The sequence below is a fragment of the Lolium perenne genome, chromosome 2 (genome assembly GCF_019359855.2).
Source record: "Lolium perenne isolate Kyuss_39 chromosome 2, Kyuss_2.0, whole genome shotgun sequence".
NCBI lineage: Eukaryota > Viridiplantae > Streptophyta > Magnoliopsida > Poales > Poaceae > Lolium > Lolium perenne.
The window spans coordinates 300,322,391-300,335,748 of NC_067245.2; the positions used below are offsets into that span (position 1 = coordinate 300,322,391).

Consider the following 13,358-nt stretch of genomic DNA (forward strand, 5'->3'; position numbering starts at 1 on the left):
GGAGAGGTGGAGGCTGCGGCGTCTCCGTGGAATAATGGTGCTGGGGTTCGATCCCCACCTCGGCGGCGCTCTTTGGGGTGTCGTCGGCGAGCTTCCAGCTTGGGTCTCGCCGGTGTGGTCCTGGCGAGGGGGGCTTCACCAACTGGCGAGTTTTTGTCCTCCCGGCTTCTTCCTCGTGCGGTCGCTGGTGGCTCCTGCGGCGACGGCAAGCCTGTGGAGGAGGGGCATGGGGGCTTTGGTTTTCCAGGCCCTTGTCGTCCTTGTACAGGAGACTGGCTTCGGCCGGAGCAATCTGATGCCGTTTTGTTATGGAGTGGATCTGCGGGAGAAGGTGGCCGTCTGCGTATTCTGCTCCGGCTTTGGCTGGAGGTGGCGTGGGCGTGGCTGCGGTGGCTCGGGGGAGTTCCCCCGCCGATGTTCCTTCATCGTCTTCAAGTCTGGCGTGATTGCCGGATGGATACTGCGGTTCTTCTAGGCAGCTTTGCTGCGGTCGAGCCTCCTGTGGCTTCTAGCAGGTGGTGGCCTCGTCGTCTTCTTCTCCGGCGTCGTCTTGGCGGTGCTGGAGACGGGAGCTGGCGTGCGATGTGGTGGTTGAGTAAGGGGATCTGCGGCGTTTTTTTTTGTTTTTTATTTTTTTGTTCGGGTTCTTCTTGCTCTTTCTCCAGGACAGATGTGTGTCTGGTTGCTTCTAGAGTTTGGTGGCGTGTGTGTTCTTTGTAATCGTTGCTATCTCTGAACACGTTGCTTTTACCTCAAAAAAAAAAAAAAAAAAAAAAACTCTCGATCCCCATTCTTAGATCAAATCTTAACCCTAGCAGCAGCATAGCAGGATCAACGCGCCGCCGGAAATCAGATCGTCGAGCGAGAGCTATTCGCGATTCCTCCCCTCGACATGGCTTCCACTTTCCGGGGATCTCCGCAGGCTTCTTGATGGAGCGGCGCCTATCTCTTGCGAGGCTGCCACGCGCTCTTCAGGCCCTTGCTGCTCGGCGACCACGAACTGAACGATGCGGCAGCGCGGGGCAAGGAATCGGAGTGCAGCAGCAAGGTGAACACATGGGGCACGTCGGATCAGGGTCAATCCAGGTGCAACTTCTCTTTCCCCCTTTCCAAATTCCTCTCATTTTCCCCATCATTGACCCATTAATCTTTCTAGAATTTTGGGCATCCTTCCCAGATCTTATGGCGTTGGCCGCTGATAATCTACAGTTCACGTTTTCCTGCATCGTTGGAGAGATCATTCGCTATTGATTACATGTATACGTTAGCCATGGATACTCCTAGTGCGTAGACAAAACCACCCATAGTAAGTACTTTTGGTACTCAGTATGAGAGAGAGAGATGCGATGACCACTATGTGCAACAAATTTGTGCTCTTTATACTTACTATATGCAAGATTTTATCACCTACTTAAAACAAGTATTCGGTGAATTCATGTTCCAACAAGCTTTAGAGCATTTTTCTTGAACTAAATTTTATTTTCTGCTGATCTGAATATTTATTGTTGATGTGAATTGACTAGAGTGAGTGAGTGTATGTGTTGTGTGAGATACAGTAGTGTGTGCTAGTCTGTTTTTTTCCCGTACTTTCAGAAAGTTATTTATTTATTATTTACCAGCTTTTGGTAAAGCATCTTCTAACATGTCTAGGTACGGCTCTTCTTTTCTAAATTGTTTGCTGTTGCCGCAGGTATAGACTGAATATCAGGCTTTCTTGCCACAGCTTTGCAAGGTGTTGATTAGTTAGTAGCAGACTAGCAAGTATTTTTTGATCGGCTAATGGCTGCAAATTGCCCTTATAGGACGTGTGAGGAATTCTTGCACTTCTTATTTTCTGATCATGCAGTTCTAGACACTAATATTGATTGCTGATTTGACTTACAATTATACTCTACCCATCTGCAGTTCAATTGGGCAAAGGAATTTTGCAATCAGGTCATTGAGTTTCATGAATGTACAGGTAAATTTTTTCATCTTTAGGGTGCCATCTTTTCTTGATAAAATTCGAAAATGCATATAGTTAATTTCATGCTTTTATTTGTAGGATTTATATGCGTACATAACAAGATTCTCAAATTGTGGCCATGATGAGCATTTTATGTTGTCGAAATGATTCCATTGATGCTGCTGACCACATGTAAGTTTCCCTCCTCCCTTGTTTCCTCCAATTACTTTAATTAATTATTTTTCCTTTTGTATTTTTTCTTCTGTAAGTTGCCATTGTAAGTCTGACTATCTCGTATGTTAATTTGAGAAGGTAAATGTTGAAATTTCAGTAGGCTGCTACTGATATTATATATTATAGCTAACAGTCATGTATATGCAATTATGCATGTCTACTCCATATAATTCTAAATTACCAAGTTACCTCTGCTGTTGTCAAAAGATGCCTACGTGGTTAATTACTATGGTTGTTGTAATTTTCAAATCTGTAAATAAACTACTATTGCTTTGGTCTTGTGGATGGTCTATAAGTTCTGTGCATATATATAATGGTACTACTTTTTGTTGAATTGCTGCAGAGATCAACAAGATCTTGAACATTGAAGTATCACATTTGTATCTGTAATTTATTGATGTATTGCAATTCAGAACAAGAAAACAAACGCCCTACATGGTGACAACAAAGAGTAACTGAGTGTCCTGTTTCTTCCACTGTTGTGTTAACAATCTGGCCTTTTTTCCTTGTAGATTCAAAAGATAAATTGATGATGATGTGGGACAAGTTGAATGGAAGGAGGACAATGTTGCCGCTGCTAGATAGTCTATTTCACATCTCTCCATTTTAGTTATTTGTGGGAGAGCAATGATGTTGTAAACATAGTATTTATATATGTACCACATCGATGGTGTTACTCTTGTAATGCAACGATTTTAATTCAATATATAATATGTCTCTCTTCTCTATAAATAATGATATTGAATTTTGTTAGTTCACGTATGTCTAGAAAGCACGGCATGGACCCAATTCAGGGTAATTGCAAAAAAAAAATGGATGTTATATGTAGATCACCGCTTGCAAATATTTAATTGGTAAAACTAATATTATGCCAGTAATGAATTCAATCGGCTAGTGCAAGCACCAACGTATGTAAGTGTTGCCCACCCATAATTCTATACGTTGCTGCGTAGCAACGTCCCCGTTACCAACGCACCTACATGCGTTGCATTGTACCCTTGCAACGCCCAAAAATGCAACGCATCATTATCCGTTGGTAGAGGTGCTAGCAACGCCTATATTGGTATTTAGATACAGATATATGCGTTGTTGTAGGAGGGGTCTTGTTGTAGTGTGTGGAACTCAATATTAGCCATGCCCTAGCTTATGTGATAAGCAATGAATGATCAAGATCTTGAGAGCTTGATTCCAAGTGAAGAATTCAAGTTATGACTCTAAGTTGGTGTCATGATAGTCTCATAAGTTGAGCTATGGTTGACTAAGATTTAGAGCATGCAAACAAATGAATAATACTTTATACACCTCAAGATATTATGATAGAGCATGAGAAGATACAAGGTTGACCAATACAAAGAGTGAAGAATAGATTCAAGTTTGGTCAACACATGAAGCATGAAGAATGTGCCACGTGAAGTCACATGGTATGGTAAGCCTTGTCAATTATGCTTCATGAACTAACCCATCATATGTGTGCTCTTGTATTGTCTATGTGGGTTAGTGATGACCCACAAGTATAGGGGATCGCAACAGTCTTCGAGGGAAGTAAAACCCAATTTATTGATTCGACACAAGGGGAGACAAAGAATATTTGTAAGCCCAAAGAATATTTGTAAGCCTTGACAGCGGAGTTGTCAATTCAGCTGCACCTGGAAACAGACTTGCTCGCAAGAGTTTATCAGTAGTAACAGTTTTATAGCAGTAGTAGTGTAACAAAGACAGCAGTAGTGATTATAGTAAACAACATGATTAAAATACTGTAGGCACATGGATGGATGAACGGGCGCTGCATGGATGAGAGAAATCATGTAACAATCAAGGTAGGGCATTTGCAGATAGTAATAAAACAGTATCCAAGTACTAAACAACCATAGGCATGTGTTCCATATATAGTCGTACGTGCTCGCAATGAGAAACTTGCACAACATCTTTTGTCCTACTAGCCGGTGGCAGCCGGGCCTCTAGGGAATCTACTGGAAATTAAGGTACTCCTTTTAATAGAGCACCGGAGCAAAGCATTAACACTCCGTGAACACATGTGATCCTCATATCACCGCCTTCCCCTCTGGTTGTCCCAATTTCTATCACTTTGGGGCCTCGGGTTCCGGACAACAATATGTGTATACAACTTGCAGGTAAGATCATAAAGCAATGAATATCATCATGAATTGATAACATGTTCAGATCTGAGATCATGGCACTCGGGCCCTAGTGACAAGCATTAAGCATAACAAGTTGCAACAATATCATAAAAGTACCAATTACGGATACTAGGCACTATGCCCTAACAATCTTATGCTATTACATGACCAATCTCATCCAATCCCTACCATCCCCTTATGCCTATAGCGGGTGAATTACTCACACATGGATGGGGGAAACATGGCTGGTCGATGGAGAGGCGTCGGTGGTGATGATGGCGATGATCTCCTCCAATTCCCCATCCCGGCGGAGTGCCAGAACGGAGTTTCTGGTCCCGAGACGGAGTTTCGCGATGGCGGCGGTGTTCTGGATGTCTTCTGGCGATTTCGTCTAACCCCCGTGCGTTTTTAGGTCGAAGCCCTTAAGTATTCCAGAGGGGAGCACCTGGGGCTGCCCGAGGCGTCGCCACCATAGGGCGGCGCGGCCCAGGGGCCCACCGCGCCGCCTTGTGGGGTGGGCGCCTCGTGGCCCCTCTCCTTCTGGTCTTCTGGCTCCGTCCATCTTCTGTGAAAATAGGCCCATTGAAATTAATCCCGGGGATTTTCCTGAAAGTTGAGTTTCTGCACAAAAATGAGACACCAGGGCAATTCTGCCGAAAACAGCGTTAGTCTGTGTTAGTTGTATCCAAAATACATAAATTAGAGGCAAAACAATAGCAAAAGTGTTTGGGAAAGTAGATACGTTTTGGACGTATCAACTCCCCCCAAGCTTAGCTTATTGCTTGTCCTCAAGCAATTCAGTTAACAACTGAGTGCGATAAAAGAACTTTCACGAACACATTTGCTCATATGATGTAAATATTCTCATAATATTGACAAGTACTTAGGCAATTCATAATAAGATACATGCAATAAAAGTCATCTAATAGCTATGTCAATCATGGAAAAGGTACCAAAAAATTAATAATAAGCATCATGAATCATGTCTATCAGCAAGATTGCAATGTTCATAAAAGGATATGATAAAGTGGTATCTCGCTTGCCCGTATTTGTACAGCAAAACATAAATGCCCGGGCATCTTTGAAGTTCATGGAAAGACTGGAAGTAGAGATTATCAAAGATAAAAGCATCAAAGTTATACCATAGTTAATCACATTTTGGGACAAGCATATTATACTAAGAATGACAGTTGTGCTCTCAAGAAAGTGGTCAAAGAAATGATGGTGACTCAATGTAAAAGTAAAAGATTGACCCTTCGCAGAGGGAAGCATGGATTAACATGCGCTAGAGCTTTTCATTTTTAAAACAGGAGTGGAATTATTTTGAGAGGTGTTTGTTGTTGTCAACGAATGGTAATGGGTACTCCAACTACCTCGCCAACCAGACTTTCAAGAGCGGCTCCCATGAAGGAAATTATCTCTACCAACAAGGTAAATCATCCCTCTTCTCTTTTGTTTACACACGTACTTTAGTTTTATTATGGATGACACTCCCCCCAACCTTTGCTTACACAAGCCATGGCTAACCGAATCCTCGGGTGCCTTCCAACATTCACATACCATGGAGGAGTGTCTATTTGCAAATTAAGTTGCTTACTGATAAATCAGGGCAAAACATGTGAAGAGAATTATTGATGAAAGTTAATTAATTGGGGCTGGGAACCCCGTTGCCAGCTCTTTTTGCAAAATTATTGGATAAGCGGATGTGCCACTAGTCCATTGATGAAAGTCTGTCAAGAGCAAATGATAAGGTTGAAAGATAAAACACCACATACTTTCTCATGAGCTATAAAACATCGACACAAATTGAGAAGTATTTTGAAGGTTTAAAGGTAGCACATGAGAATTTACTTGGAATGGTTTGAAATGCCATGTATAGGTATTTATGATGGACACTTTGGAATAACTTGGTTTTTAGGGGTTTGGAAGCACGAGCAGCGTTCCCGCTCAGTACAAGTGAAGGCTAGAAATAGACTGGGAAGCGACAATCAAGAGAGCAATAACTGTCATAATCATGCTTGCGACAAAATAAATTAACAGAGGCATAAAAGTGATACAAGAACTCTGAGGCAAAGTAAATCATCGAGGCTTAATTGACTTTTGTTCAGTCATATGCATGCATGAGCATGTGCCAAGTTGATTCAAGTGAATTATTCAGAGGAGGATACAACAATGTCATACCTATTTATGAATAAAACAATGCAAGCAAATATTTATGACATGCTACTCATATTAATAAATTGGAGCTAAACATGAGAGATCATGAACTAATAGACTTTCTTAAATGACATATACCTCACATGAACCAACTAAGCATGCTCACACGGATGATTATATGTACAAAAATGAAAACAAATAGAGTTCATACCAGCCTCTCACCACAGTCGAGTTGTCATAGATCGTCATTATTGCCTTTCACTTGTGTAGCTTGAATAATATGAAATGAAAACCAAGCTCCAGCCACCGGAGACCGCTGAACTCCATAATGAACTTTACAAAACCAAAGAAGAACAACAAATATTTTTGGTGTTTTCGAATTGGAAACAAGAACAAAAGTAAACAAGCAAACAAAGCAAAATCTTTTTGGATTTTCTTATAGCAAACCAACGATAGCAAATAAAGTAAAATAGGAGCAAGAAACCAAAATAAACAAATGGTAAAGAGAAACAACAGAAATATTTTTGGTCATTTTGTGTTTTAGGAAAGAAACAAAGCAACAACAAGAAAATGAAAACTAAAAGAGTCGCATAAACACAAAGCAGCAGAAATTCGTCAAACTTGACAGCAGTACAGTAATCATTTTTTAGGAAAATCTTCCGCTGCTCAGATCGAAAAGTTCTCAACTAATGAAAGTTAGATAATAACCTGGGGAACATGCACAAAAATTGGCTTCGCAAAATAACGTTCTGGCTGTTTGTGGGAATTTTTTTGGTATCAGTCCAGAATCTGTTTTCAAACAGTACTTCCCCAAATATCATCTCCCTCTTATTAGAAACCACCTTAAGAAGCTAAACAAGTATATACAAGTATCCGGCAATTGTAATATGCAATAAATGAGTGATGCCGGTATACCTCCCCCCAAGCTTAGGCTTTTGGCCTAAGTGGAGATCAATCCCATGGTGCCCATGAAGTGGCACCTCCGTAGTATGACGAAGATGAATCCTGTTCTGGGTATGTGCTGGAAGACGCACCATGATACGTGACGGTGTACCCGTAGGAGGGCTCGGCGTCCTCGGAGTCATGCTGCTGGTGGAAACCATGTATCCTCAGCTGCTCATCCACCTCCTCCTTAGAGCGCGACCACGGTCTCCTGTGAACACTAAACAAATCGGTCTGCGGCAAAGGGATTTCCCTCTCATCCCCGTCAATAAACAAAATTTTATAGACAATATTTTCTAAACTAGAGTCAGTTGTAACAAATTGGTGACTCTTCATAGCAGCAATATCAAGCCTTATAGGAGTTAATTTCTCATCAGTAGGATCAAGAGGAAGATCTAGATATGCCATAATACGTGAGGCAACAATTCCTCCAAAAATAGGCCCCTTATTGGATAAACGACGAGCAACAAGAGCACCAAGATGATAAGGTGTCTTTCCAGTAAGTGAAGCAACTAGGAAAGCAAGATAATAACTAGAAATGTTGCTAGTGTTCTCCCTACAAAGAATGCTAGTAGCAAGATAGTAAGCGAAATATCTAATGGCAGGGAGTTGAATGTTTCTTATCTTGCCGCGCTGAATGGTGCGGCTTTCATCATTGGTAACATCTCGATAGAGCTCCGTCAATGCCTTGGGACTTTTCTCGATTTTCTTCGCTGTACCTACAGGAGTAATATCCAATGCAGCACAAAAATCCTTCAACTTCATAGTGATAGGCCTATCATAAATTTTAAATGTAACTGATGGTTGGAAGTGTGCGTTGTTGAACTTAAAGCTTTCAACAAAGAATTTAGTTAGCATGTAGTATTGACTCCTCTCATCTCCCATATAGGTAGATAGGCCCACATTATTGATGAGGAACAAGAAGTCATCAAGCAGCCTTGCATTACGCAAAAAGTCATAGCATGGAAAGGATGAAGCATTAGGAACTCCATTGTCCTCTTCAACTTCGAAGCTCGGTGTGATGACATCCTCATTACAGGATCGTCTAATTCGAGTGGCTGCCCTTGAGGGCCTCCCCGTGCTTGTCGTCTCTCTTTCGAACACTTCTCCAAAGTTATGGTTATGCATCTTTTTTCTGAAATTTTTCAACAAACATTATAAAAGTTGATTTTGAGACATATAATTGAGGGAAACTACTATAGGAACTTGGTAGAGTACTAAACATGCATCAAAACTAATTTTTACAACTTAGAACAAGCATGCAAGCTCACTTAACATGTCAACTACAGCAGCAAATTACTCAAGATATACTCAACCAAACAAAATTCTATTTGGATAATAGGAGGAGTCACATACCGGAGAGCAAATGTGCCAAATTTCAGACAGAAATCTGGGCTGAGCAAAGAGATCGAGAAATCCTGAGCTCTTGAGCAAAAACGCGAGTGAGAGAAAGTTGGTACGAGTTTTTTCGGGAGAGAGAGTAGAATGGGAGGAAGAGATGAATAAGTGGGGCAAGTAGGGGCCCACACCACAGGGTGGCGCGCCCCCTCCTTGGCCGCGCCGGCTCATGGGGGGCAGCCCTGGGGTGCCCCACTGGTCAGCCCCAGGTGCTCCCAGGTAGCTCTTCGAAAAATAAGACCAACGGTATAATTTTTGTAAATTTTTGAAAACTTTGAAAAATGCACATTTCTGGGTGTTAAAATTATTATTACTGGGTAGAAAAAGATTTTCAAACCTCTAAACAACTAAAGAATCTTGCAAAACAAGTAGTGCTATAGCAAGTAAAACAAGTGGAGGAAGAAAGAAATGTTGTTTAGCTCCTCTATGCATATAAAATGTACTTGTTAACAAGGTTGATCAAGTCTTGCCACCAAATAAATTTTACATGTCATAAGAAGAAATAAACCTCAAATCAATCATGTTACCTTGTATTGTATTGATATGGATCCAATCATAATATTTTGATATCCTTCTTTAGGCTCATATATAGGACAATCAATAACTCCCACTTTGATAGTTCTCACATTAGAAATTGTATTAACTCCACATACTTTATCAATCCTCTTGGGAAAATAAATAGTATGCTCCTTGTCATCAACATTGAAAGTAACTTTTCCTTTATTGCAATCAATAACAGCCCCTGCGGTGTTAAGAAAAGGTCTTCCAAGAATAATAGACATATTATCATCTTCAGGCATTTCCAACACAACAAAATCAGTTAATATTAAGCAATTATTAGTAACTTGAACATGAACATCCTCACATATACCAACAGGAATAGCAGTAGATTTATCAGCCATTTGCAAAGATATATCAGTCGGTATCAACTTATCTAAATAGAGTCTCTTGTAGAGAGAGAAAGGCATAACACTAACACCTGCTCCCAAATCACATAGAACAGTTCTAACATAATTATTCTTGATGGAACAAGGGATAGTCGGTATACCTGGGTCTCCCAACTTCTTTGGAACTTTAACATTGAAAGAGTCATTAGCAAGCATAGTGTAAATCTCCTCATTAGGAATTTTCCTTTTGTTAGAGACAATATCTTCCATATACTTTGAATAAGGAGGCAATTTAATAGCATCAGTCAAAGGGATTTGCAAGAACAAAGGTTTCATCCAATCACAAAATTTATTGTAGTGTTCTTCTTCCTTTGATTTTAGTTTCTTAGTAGGAAAAGGAATTTGCTTTTAAACCCAAGGTTCTCTTTCATTACCATGTTTCTTAGCAATAAAATCTTCTTTAGTATACTTTTTATTTTTAGCATGCTTTTCAGGTTCATCTTCAACCTCTTCTTTATCAGATGCATCATTCTTATCATTATCTTTATCATGTTCATTACCACTTTCAGTTTCAGCATCATAAATAGAAATACTATTAGGATCATTAACATGCTCAGAGGATTCTACAACAGTTTTATGTTTCTTCTTCTTTTTCTTAGAAGGAGCACTAGTTTCAGTTCGTTGAGAATCTTGTTCAACTCTTTTGGGATGCCCCTCGGGATATAGAGGATCCTGAGTAGAAACACCGCCTCTAGTTATTACTTCATAAGCATGTTTTTCTTTAGAACTATTTTTTAACAAGTCATTTTGCACTTTAGTGAGTTGATCAATTTGAGTTTGAACCATATGAAAATGTTTAACAAGCATCTTAACATCATTGGAGGTTCTCTCCACAATATCATGCAATTTACTAATAGCTTGATAATTTTCCATTAAATGATTCTCTACTCTCATATTAAAATTATCTTGCTTGACAATATAATTATCAAACTCATCTAAGCATTGATCAGGAGGTTTTGAGTACGGAATATCTTCCCTACTAAAGCATTGAAGGGAATGTACCTCAATCATGGATGAAGGGGGAGTTATCTTACATAAATCTTCTATGGGAGGTAAATTCTTCACATCTTCAGATTTAATACCTTCCTCCTTAAGAGATTTCTTGGCTTCCCTCATATCTTCATCATTTAATTTAATCATACCCCTCTTCTTCAATATTGGCGTTGGGGTTGGTTCAGGTGTAGTCCAATCATCATGATTTCGGCCTATTCTAGCCAATAATTCTTCAGCTTCGTCCGGAGTTCTTTTCCTGAAAACACAACCAGCACAACTATCCAGGTATGCCCTAGACTCAATAGTTAGTCCACTATAAAATATATCAAGTAAATCATGCTTTTCCAAATCATGTACAGGTCGAGCTCTGATAAGAGAACAAAACCTTGCCCAAGCTTCAGGCAATTTATCTCCATCTTCCTGGTCAAAACTATAAATTTTCTGCAAAGCAATATGTTGAGCACTACCAGGAAAGTATTTCCGAAAGAAATCATCAAGCAAACCACTTGGACTATCAATAGAATCAGGGGGCAAACTATTATACCAAGTTTTAGCATCATCCTTTAATGAGAAAGGAAAAAATTTAGCAACAAAAAAAGTACGCTTCTTGATATCATCAGAAAACAAGCTACTCAAAGTAGAAAGCCCATTCATGTGTTCTACAGAACTTTCTTTTTCAGTACCAGAAAAAAGGGGTTTTCTCAACAATAGATATATGAGATAAATCAAGAGAAAAATCATAATCCTTATCCTTAATGTTTATAGGAGATGTGGCAAATTTAGGATCAGGAGACAGTTTATATCTAACAGTATGTTGTGCAAGAAGCTTTTTAATATTACTTGCACCAGTAGTAGCATTGCATTTATCAATAAAATCATCATCAAGTTCCACATAATCTTCATCAAGATCATCACTAGAGTATTCAGACTCAGGTGAATTAACAGGTGTAACAATATTTTCATTAGGAGTTTCAGTATTTTCAATTTGTCTAGACCTAGCAATTGTAGCATCTAGAAAATATCCTAACGAACCACTATCATCAAGCACAGCAGAAGCATCATCAAAATTATAAGAATTTTCAGATTCAGCAGAAGTACCAGCATGTGAAGCTTGTGGTGGTGAAACAAGTTGACTTATCACAGATGGTGAATCAAGAGCAGCAGAGGTACTCAGAGTTGTACCTTTTCTTGTAGTGGATGGTAATATGGCGACTTTAGTATCACGAGGTTTACCCATGATGGAGAATTTGCAGCGAACAATATCAATCCAAGTGAACTTGCAAATAAAGCTATGCTCCCCGGCAACGGCGCCAGAAAATAGTCTTGATGACCCACAAGTATAGGGGATCGCAACAGTCTTCGAGGGAAGTAAAACCCAATTTATTGATTCGACACAAGGGGAGCCAAAGAATATTTGTAAGACTTAACAGCGGAGTTGTCAATTCAGCTGCACCTGGAAACAGACTTGCTCGCAAGAGTTTATCAGTAGTAACAGTTTTATAGCAGTAGCAGTGTAACAAAGATAACAGTAGTGATTATAGTAAACAGCAGGATTAAAATACTGTAGACACAGGGATGGATGAACGGGCGCTGCATGGATGAGAGAAATCATGTAACAATCAAGGTAGGGCATTTGCAGATAGTGATAAAACAGTATCCAAGTACTAAACAACCATAGGCATGTGTTCCATATATAGTCGTACGTGCTCGCAATGAGAAACTTGCACAACATCTTTTATCCTACCAGCCGTGGCAGCCGGGCCTCTAGGGAATCTACTGGAAATTAAGGTACTCCTTTTAATAGAGCACCGGAGCAAAGCATTAACACTCCGTGAACACATGTGATCCTCATATCACCGACTTCCCCTCCGGTTGTCCCAATTTCTGTCACTTTGGGGCCTCGGGTTCCGGACAACAATATGTGTATACAACTTGCAGGTAAGATCATAAAGCAATGAATATCATCATGAATTGATAACATGTTCAGATCTGAGATCATGGCACTCGGGCCCTAGTGACAAGCATTAAGCATAACAAGTTGCAACAATATCATAAAAGTACCAATTACGGATACTAGGCACTATGCCCTAACAATCTTATGCTATTACATGACCAATCTCATCCAATCCCTACCATCCCCTTCAGCCTACAGCGGGGGAATTACTCACATATGGATGGGGGAAACATGGTTGGTCGATGGAGAGGCGTCGGTGGTGATGATGGCGATGATCTCCTCCAATTCCCCGTCCCGGCGGAGTGCCAGAACGGAGTTTCTGGTCCCGAGACGGAGTTTCGCGATGGCGGCGGTGTTCTGGATCTCTTCTGGCGATTTCGTCTAACCCCCATGTGTTTTTAGGTCGAAGCCCTTAAGTAGTCCAGAGGGGAGCACCTGGGGCTGCCCGAGGCGTCGCCACCATAGGGCGGTGCGGCCCAGGGGCCCATCGCACCGCCTTGTGGGGTGGGCGCCTCGTGGCCCCCCTCCTTCTGGTCTTCTGGCTCCGTCCATCTTCTGTGAAAATAGGCCCATTGAAATTAATCCCGGGGATTTTCCTGAAAGTTGAGTTTCTGCACAAAAACGAGACACCAGGGCAATTCTGCTGAAAA

The 13,358-nt window shown here is 40.7% G+C and overlaps 1 long non-coding RNA gene across 2 annotated transcripts; it reads left to right on the forward strand.

Moving 5' to 3' along the window:
* Positions 1 to 778: 778 nt before the first annotated feature.
* LOC127330653 (uncharacterized) lies at positions 779 to 2,914 on the forward strand. 2 transcript variants are annotated; one of them, XR_007869379.1, is made up of 3 exons: positions 779 to 1,086; positions 1,178 to 2,137; positions 2,692 to 2,914. It is a non-coding gene; the product is annotated as an uncharacterized lncRNA (long non-coding RNA). The 2 variants fall into 2 exon arrangements; XR_007869378.1 differs by having other exon boundaries at positions 1,691 to 2,137.
* Positions 2,915 to 13,358: the final 10,444 nt, after the last annotated feature.